This window comes from Desmodus rotundus, chromosome 8 (genome assembly GCF_022682495.2).
Source record: "Desmodus rotundus isolate HL8 chromosome 8, HLdesRot8A.1, whole genome shotgun sequence".
Taxonomy (NCBI): Eukaryota; Metazoa; Chordata; class Mammalia; order Chiroptera; family Phyllostomidae; genus Desmodus; species Desmodus rotundus.
In genome coordinates this window covers 41,789,210-41,798,809 of record NC_071394.1, presented here as the reverse complement: position 1 = coordinate 41,798,809, position 9,600 = coordinate 41,789,210, and the positions used below count along the sequence as shown (strand labels likewise).

General features: G+C 38.9%; 1 protein-coding gene across 1 annotated transcript in view; it reads left to right on the top strand.

Annotated features, from left to right (window-relative positions):
- Nucleotides 1-983: 983 nt before the first annotated feature.
- The window catches only part of CLVS1 (clavesin 1), a 167,409-nt gene continuing 158,792 nt past the window's right edge, over nt 984-9,600 (top strand). The window contains 1 exon segment of the mRNA XM_045204923.3: nt 984-1,112. The gene's annotated coding sequence lies outside the window, so the exon portion shown is untranslated.

Here is a 9,600-nt window from a genome sequence, read left to right as displayed (position 1 = left end):
TGTTGTGAAGTAGATGTACAGAGAGGTTGCACTTTCTCACTATTATCACACAATATGAGAAAACAACTAGATGTAAAACTTCAGACAAAACTTCATGTCAGTGCCATTTTAAATGACATATCCTTGTTTAGTGATGAGGTTGATTTTTTTCATATGTTTATTGTATTTTTTCTTTTACAAGGTTGATTCTTAAAAATGTTTCTTATTCATCTACCTTTCTCTAGTGAATTTTTTTGTTATTTTCTCTTTCTCTTTTTTTTCTCTTAAGCCATTAGTGTTTTCCTTTTGGTATATGTGATATTTTATGTGTGAAACATAAATTTGTTGCAATTTTTCCCAGTAGTGTTTATATTTATGCTTTTATGATATTTTTACCTCCAAAGGGATTTTCTATGCACTCAAACTACTAAACTCTTTTCTTTGTGATTGCTTCTATTCCTCTTGTGCTTAAAAATTCCATTTCTACCCAAAGATCATTAAAATATTTCTTATGTTTTCCTAGTTTTCAAAAATAATTTAACTTTTATATTTATCTCTATTCTATGTAGGATTGATTTTCGTGGGAGGGGGCATTAATCTGAGTCTTTTCCGAATCATTCACTTTCTTGCCACATTTGATAATAAAATAATTTATTATTTTCCCAATTGGTCTGTGATACTTACCTTCTCATCTGTTATATTTACACACACACACACACACACACACACACGACCACACACACCTGATCTGTTTTGGAGGTTGCATTAATCTGATTAAAATATTCTGTTTCTAGGGCTAGGGGGTGATGCGTGATGGTGCCGGTACTTTTTTGTCCCAGCTATTGCAACATTATAATATTTATTAGTCCTGTCTTGACAGACCTGGGGAGAAAAATGGTACGGAGGCATTTAGGACCCAGGGGAAAGCCAGGCTCAGTATAGAAGGACAGAGTCTCTGGCGCACACGCCTCCTACCCAAATCACAGCCCCGTGGAGCTGGGGCTCTCATTCACAGCTTTCTAGAGAAATCTGAGCCCGAACCAGCCAGAATAGGGGATCTCACCTACTCAGCTCAGCAACGAGGACACCTGCAGAAACACATTCCCAAAGCAAGGCTGGGCGGCCGTGTGAAGGTATTTGTTGCCTTTTTTCTCCCTTCCGTATTTGTAGCGCATCCCCGCGGTTCCTCCCGCTCTTGCGATGCCATGGCTGCGGCGTTTCAGCACTTTGGTGCGTGGACAGCTCCCATCTGCAATCCCCCGGCACTCCATCTAAATCCCCTCCCCGCCCCGCACCCTGCTCTCTACCGCCTCCGGGGTCCATCCTCCCGCTCCCCGCGCCCGCTCAGCCTGCGCTCTCTTACACCATCAGCACCCCCATCTCCACCATCGCCGTCATGATCGCCACCATCACCAGCGCCGTAACTACCGTCAACACAACTGTGTCTCCTCACTTAGACAAAGCCCGAGGTCCTCAGGGTAGAAGAAAAGAGCCCAAGTTTTCAGTCAAGGGAAGGAAAGTTCAGGTGGATGACACCTCTGAAAACAAAGAGAGACACCGGCTTGAGAGAAAGGAAAAGTGAAGACAGGAGAGAGACCCGAGGCAGGGGGACAGATGGGGCACTTGCCAGACACCAGCAGTTAGCCAGCTGCTTTTCAGCAGATGAGGGACTGTTTAGTTCAGGAAATTAACATGGCCTGGGGCTAGGATTATTCCAGTAACACAGATATGTAAACTCCATCCGTGGTTCTGGTTTTCCAATGGAGAATCGCCAGGAAGCAGGGTGGGGGTGACTGATGACTCATACTCACCCACACTCCCCTTTTCCTTCTTAGGCGTTTATTGCAGAAACTCTGAAATTAAGTTTTTTTGTTTTTTTTTAACTGAAATGTTTTGTAAAATGTAAACCCCAAACGTTAACATTGTGGCCAGGGTGAAAATTAAAAATGATGGTGATGATAATAACCTAACAAATGCAGCCGTCATTGGAAAGTGCTATTTGCTCAAATGTCTCTTCCTTTCTACTTATTTCTTTTCGAATTTCCAATCTTAAACCTCTCTTTGAAGCAGGGAAGATAGACCCCTTTCCCAAATGGCCAAAGTAGTGTGGATATTCAGAGCAGATGGCCTGGCTTTGTTCATCTCTAGTCAAGGACTGACTTGGATTTGGAAGGCAAGATTTTGCGTGCTCTCTCAGTCATCAGGCAATAAGAGCATTTTTCTATAATAGTAAAGGGTAATAGAGTGCAAAAATTGAAAAGACCTTTTCTGTAACTGTTCTACCAGGCTCGCTTTTAGAGTGTTATCATTATCTATCTCAGCTGAAGGGAAGTTGGAACACCTTTCAAATATCTTGAGATATTTGACATCTTGGGTTCGAACCCAAGTTATAGCACCTCTTTAATTTAGCGAGGATCATCTGTTTATTAAAAGCTAACAAACATCAGAAAAGTGGATGAGCCTGTCATACACAAAAATCTTTTGGTGGGTGACCATGTAATAAATTACAACTTGAAAAGTATTGGAACAGAAAAGTATTGGAGCTTTGTTTGGCAAATAATTTTTAATAAAATCACAATCTTAATTAAAAATGAGATGGATCAAATGTTCATGTAGAAATAATGTCAGGTTGCATGTAGCACGCAAGTTTAAACCAGAGCACAGAAGACGCTCATTTAAAAATTACCCCTATCCATTTATTCTGCCTCTTTAAAAAGAGGCAATAAAACAAGTTTTGTCTAAACCAGCTTGCTCATCATTAAAGGCATTGCCAAAAATAAAGAATAGTCACAAACAAGTATCTTCTGGAAGAAGTTCTGGGGGAAAATTCACACCAAAAACGCTTCTTGAATGCCAAAAGTTACTTGTTTACTATGAAAAATTGGCATAATTCTACCTACCTCTACTGTTCACTCAATTTTAAACTCAAACCAAGAACACTAGTGAAAATAAATGGTGAAATGGATTTTAGAGAAGAAGAAAATTTGGTGATCTATATACTGTGCTTAGACTGGTAATATCCACAGTAAACAAGACTTCTCAAGTCCCCAACCAACAAGATTCTTAAAACTCCCTTATCTGTATGCAAAGAATGGTTCAGTCCAGGCAATTTTTAAAAGTCAGTTCTAGCTCATTCTAAGCAGAAACTCAGGCCAGGAATCCAGCATTTCCAGTCCTTCTTCCTTCCTGTGCTTAATACAATTTCTGGAGTCTGGGGAAATTTCAAAACAATGCTGCTTTGGTAAGATTTACAGGCATGTGTCTTAGAAGCAATGCCTTTCTTTGAGTGAAATATTATGCTGAGCTTATTTTTTTTATAGAGTGCTGCTATCCTGACTTCCTCTTTTATTTTTTTCCATTAAGGGCTATTTACTTCTCTCATGTTTTCAATAACAGAACTTCCTCCTTTTTAAAATGAATTTAAAGGGGAACAGGAAGCATTTTTCAGCAGAGTGGCATCACATACATTTGTAGACATGCTCACAGAGGGACATGTCCTTTGAGAATAGTGGAGTATAAAGCTGGATGGTCCTTCATTTCCCTAAAGGGGGAATCATAATTCTTCAGAACTGGTGGTATCTGCTTATTTCTGGAGGCTTTATAAAGGGACACCTTATTAACCCTAAGAAGTCTATTCATGATTTTACACACAGCCTCCTAGCAGAGCCATCCTTAGGAAATTAATTCAGGCTGACTTGGATTGCCTCTGCTTTCCTATTTCACCGTGACTCAGAAAGAGAAGGTAGAACGGGTATACAAAACAGGTTTGGCCCCACGCAATCAGTCCAGGAATAGCCCTCAACATTGCCAAGCAAGATCTTTTCCCCCATTGCACCCTTCCCCCAAATTTTGATTGTGTTAATTATGGTTCATTTTATCCAGATTTCACTGGGATAAATTTGTTTCAGAAGATCCACAATGTAAATTACTGGACATCTACAACCCCTAATGTCAATAGAACATGTTATATCCCTCTAGAGAAAACTGTGCCTAATTTCCAATCCAAGTTTTTTTTACTTAAAGGAAATTTGTCTTTGGTTTGATTCTTCATGGATGTGGAAATAAATTGGTCACTCTCTTCTCAATAAAGAAATTTCATTTATTCAGGTAATAAGTTCATTATTCTTCACTACCTCTGCTGCCTCCCATAGCCCTTTCTCTCTCGTAACTTCTCTGGCCAGGTGACCCTATGCAATCCCTCTTCATGGCCCTATGATCACGTGACAGGAAGTATCTGAGAAAGTTTTCTATGTGAGGCTAATTTTCTATGATATCTTCTTCCTGCCTTCTGAGCATCAGAAATTTCCTCATTGTGTTTGAGATGATTACCCTTGTTTCCTGGACCCTTTTAGCCAAATCTCCAACTCTTAGATATCGTGCAGAACTCTTTCTCTATCTCTTCTCCTTAAAACAACACCACTTCAATTCAGCTTTGTTATTCTCTAATGTCTTATGGAAAGTTCCATACTTTTCTAGGTGTCAAGACATAGTAAATTCAGCATTCATTGTTTGAACACTGAATTTACTATAGTAAATTTGGAGTTTTGGAGACAGTAGAAGGGAAGTTGTGTGCCTGGGAATGGCATTTCGGGGTTCAGATCACAGGCTCTATTAATAAAAGGCCTCTAGTCTGATGTGCGGTCAAAATCAAATACAATAAACAAAACGTGAGATTTTTCTTTCTGTCCTTTTTCTTTTCCTCCTTCCCTCCTTCCTCCTCCTCTCTCAGCTTCTCTTGCTTCCTCCACACTTCCTTTTCTCACACTGTTGGTAGAAATATAGAGCCTGCAAGCATGTGTAAGCAATTAATGGGGTGATCTGAGAAGCTATTATGAATGTGAATGCTGAGACTCCGAAAGGAATGAACATATTGGGAGTGCTTTTACTTGCTTCTTGGACAATGTAGCACTGCTCCCCACAGACAGTATGAGGGGCGATTAACCTACCTTCTCAATCCCTTTGACTCATTATAAACCCTGTAGAGCACTGCTTCCCAAGCATTAATGTACATACAAATTGCTTGGGGATTTTGCTGCCTGTTCCGCAGGTCTGGGTAGGTCCTGACAGTATGTATTCCTAGCAACCTCTGAGGTGCTTCTGATACTGCTTATCCACAGACCACACTTTCAGAAGCAAAGACAAAGAACAGTTTTCTTTTTCTCTTTTTTTTTTTAACATGCCCACTTTATGTCTTATTAAATAATGGCCCTCACACTAAAGCAAAATGAAAGCCACTCCAGGTTCTGAGGCAATAAGACCTTAGAAATCACAGCCCTCGTTGGGGAGAAAGTTATACAAACTTCACTCTATCTTACACACACATATCCTGCTGTGTCTCTCTTTCACCAGGCAGTTTTCTTAACTCGAATACCTGCTGCTGTCATCTGCTCAAATCACATCCAAAAGAAGGGTCCCATAGATGTGTTGCGAAAAACACTGAATGGAAAAGGGGATGAGGGGACTTAGTGGCCATCTTAATCCCCTCTTTCCTTTCAGTTCTACAGATCCTCTTCCTCCAAAAGAGTCTCTTCTTAGAGAAATACCCTCTTCCAAGTGTTTTCCTTTCTTTTCCTCCCATTGCTACTCCTAGGAAGTACAACTAATCAGTTTTTTAAAACTGTGGCATTGACTGCCAATGACTTCTTATGAAGATAGTTTAATGGTATAAAAAAATTCCAGTCTAAATACTCCTTTAACTATTTTACCTAATACATTGGCAGACAAACCCACACCATCCTTACAAGTGGTCTTTGCCTTCAACTCTTTGCATTATCTGTACCAAAACAAACTAAAAGAATAAAAGTTTTATACATTGTTCTATAATTCAGGACACTAGAACTCCTCTGTCAATTAGGTCTATTTCATCTGAGTCCCAGCTTATGCTAATTCTGATCTGGTATCTATTTTGGGTAGAAGTTCTCAGCGTCTCTACTCTGATGAAACTCATTCCAATTTACTTTTAATATCTGTTAAGAGCAAGAACAAATACGAGCAGATGACTGGGTTTAGTTGCTATTTTGAAGAGCACCCAGGGAGTCTATACAATGGATGCTTATACAGCAAAGGTAAGCCCTGGGCTAGGACTGAGCTAAAGGTGGTGAAACCTGACTGTGAGCCAGAGGCTAAATTCTGGTTTCAGGGAATGTTCAACCTTTTCGCATCTCTGGGCCACCCTGGAAGAAGGATTGTCTTGGGCCATACATTAAATACATTGCAACACGTAATCACAAAACATGTCATGTTTTAAGTAAATTTACGATTTTGTGTTGGGCCACATTCATAGCCATCCTGAGCCACATGTGGCCCGCAGGCTGCAGGTTGGACATCTATCCTTCAGATGATTAATGATTTCCCCTTTATATATCCAGACTATTCTCCGTGTCCCGTACAGAGAGTTCATATCTATAAGTTGGCTAATAATTGATAGCAAGTCAGTGGATTGGGGGGGCCACAGCACTTATGCAGGGAAGTCGTACAAGCCCTAATGGTCAAACTCAAACTCATCATTTGGAAAAAATCACTCCTCTATGGTCAGCACCAAAGAATGTTGAATTAACCAACCCCTAAGATTTACGTGTAGGCTCCTCTTGGCAGTAAGGGAGTGTGTCAGTTTTCAGGAAAGATTTCAAATATAGTTGTACTTAAAAAAAAGATTTTTGTTCACTGATTTTCAGGTTTGGTCTAGATGTGTTATCAGCATCTATTTTTATTTTGTTCAGTATGCAAATTCCTTTTTATATTGTGTATTCAGTTGAAAAAAATGTTAGTGAGATTTTAGAAAGGTGAAGAGCCGTAAGGGTCAACCTAATTCAATATATATTTGAAATTTGAAAACATAACTTTCAGAGTTACTGATGGATAAGATAGTTGATTAGACTTTCATGTGGAAAGTTTTATCCCCGAGATGAATTTTTCATCTTTATTTTGTAAGAGAAGCCCGCAAAAACATAACATTTTTCATTTTGTATGTGTGTTCATTTAAATGCCCTTAAAATTGTTCTTTGCCCTTAAGATTGTTCTGGATTGTTCTTTGCCCTTCAGATTGTTCTTTATTACCAAGAACACCCAGAAGCAACACATATGTGAAGTATTGTTAATTAGTTATTGATATTCCCATACTTCAAACAATATTTAGGTTTTATTGGTTTTATCTTTCTGGTCATGACAACAATTACTCTTTCCTCCCCCAATTTGGCAAATTTTACAGCATCCCTTAAATAATCTTCCCTAGGACGGGTAGGGTGTGGGCAGATGCCTGCCATGTGCCTGAGTGAGTGTGAGGGAGCTGGTTTCCAGGATGGGGTAGGTAAGCACCTCTTCCGAGAGGCAGCACAGGGCCATGGACAGAACGCGGGCTTCGGGTCAGGTAGGCTTAGGTAGAAATCTTTGTTCTTTCAGTTATACTTAACCTACCTAAATCTCAAATATATCCTTTCATCTAATAAATATACCAAGTAGTCCATGGATACTTGTTTGTTTGTGTCTTCTTCCAACTTTAATACTAGCTCATTATCCAACTTTAAGCCAAGTGCTTAGCTGTTCTGGGCCTCAGTATCTTTTTATTTACCTGGAGGCAACAAATTAGTGATATCAATAAGAATATTACAGTAAATGTAAAATGGAGATTTCTATTTCCAAAGCATTTTTACTTACATTATTGCATATAATCCTCAGTATTTTCCAGGGAATTATCTTTCTTCTACATGTTGTGGGACCATTGTGAAGATGAAAAGTAATGATAAAAAATGCTTTGAACTAACATGTATACATGCATAATCATAAACAAAATGTGGTTATTATTGTGATTGTTTCTCACTATATTTAATGTGTGCCTTTGAGGATAATGAAATAAATAAGAATAATAGATTACAAAATAACCAAAATAGATTTTATTTGAATTAATATACATTTTTAATTCTTTTTTTATTTCATACATTACTTTATTGTTGTTCAATTACAGTTGTCTGCATTTTCTTCCCACCACTCACCCCCACCCCAGCCAATCCCTTCTCCCTCCCTTGTTTCCACCTTCCCCCTTGGTTTTGTCCATGTGTCCTTTATAGTAGTTCCTGAAAACCCTTCTCCCCACTGTCTCCTCCCCTCTCCCCTCTGGCTATTGTTAAATTGTTCTTAATTTCAACGTCTCTGGTTATATTTTGTTTGCTTTTTTCTTGTGTTGATTATGTTCCAGTTAAAGGTGAGATCATATGGTATTTGTCCCTTACCACCTGGCTTATTTCACTTAGCATAATGCTCTCCAGTTCCATCCATGCCATTGCAAAAGATAGGAGTTCCTTCTTTCTCTATGCTATGTAGAATTCCATTGTGTAAATGTACCATAGTTTTTTGATCCACTCACTTGCTGATGGGCACTTGGGTTGCTTCTAGCACTTGGCTATTGTAAATTGTGCTGCTATGAACATTGGGGTGCATAGGTTCTTTTGGATTGGCATTTCAGGGCTCTTAGGGTATAATCCCAGCAGTGAAATTGTTGGGCCAAAAGGCAGTTCCATTTTTAGTTTTCTGAGGAAATTCCATACTGTTTTCCACAGTGGCTGTACCAGTCTGCAATCCTGCCAACAGTGCACTAGGGTTCCCTTTTCTCCACAACCTCTCCAACACTTGTTTGTTGATTTGTTTATGATGGCCATTCTGACCAGTGTGAGGTGGTATCTCATTGTGGTTTCACTCTGCATCTCTCTGATGGTTAGCGATACTGAGCATATTTTTATATGTCTCTGGGCCCTCTCTATATGTCCTTGGAGAAGTGTCTGTTCAAGTCCTTTGCCTATTTTTTAATTGGGTTTTTTGTCTTCCTGGAGTGGAGTTGTGTGAGTTCTTTATATATTTTGGAGATCAAACCCTTGTCCAAAGTATCATTGGCAAACATGTTTTCCCATATAGTTGGGTTCTCTTTTCATCTTAATGCTGCTTTCTTTAGCCATGAAGAAGCTTTTTAATTTGATGAGGTCCCATTTGTTTATTCTTTGCTTTATGTCCCTTGCTTTAGGGGACATATCAGTGAAGATGTTGCTGCATGGAATGTATGAGATTTTCCTACTGATGTTTTCCTCTAGGACTTTTATGGTGTCACAACTTACATTTGTCTTTTATCTGTCTTGAATTTATTTTTGTTTATGGTGTAAGTTGGTGTTCGAGTTTCATTTTTTTTTTAATGTAGCTGTCCAGATCTCCCAACACCATTTGTTGAAGAGGCTGTTTTTACTCCATTTTATGCTCCTTCCCCCTTTGTCAAATATTAATTGACCGTAGAGACTTGGGTTTATTTCTGGGCTCTCTGTTCTGTTCCATTAATCTATGTGCCTGTTTTTATGCTATCCCCAGACTGTTTTGATTACAGTGGCCTTGTAACACAGTTTGATATCAGGTATTGTGATCCCTCCTGCTTTGTTCTTCTTTCTCAAAATTGCTGCAGCTATTCGGGTCATTTATGGTTCCATATAAATTTCTGAAATGTTTGTTCTATATCTGTGAAATATGTCATAGGTACTTTAATAGGGATTGCATTGAAACTATAAATTGCTTTGGGTAGTATGGCCATTTTGATGATGTTATGAATTAATATATTTTTGAAATTACTTTTTCACATAGACTCCTTGG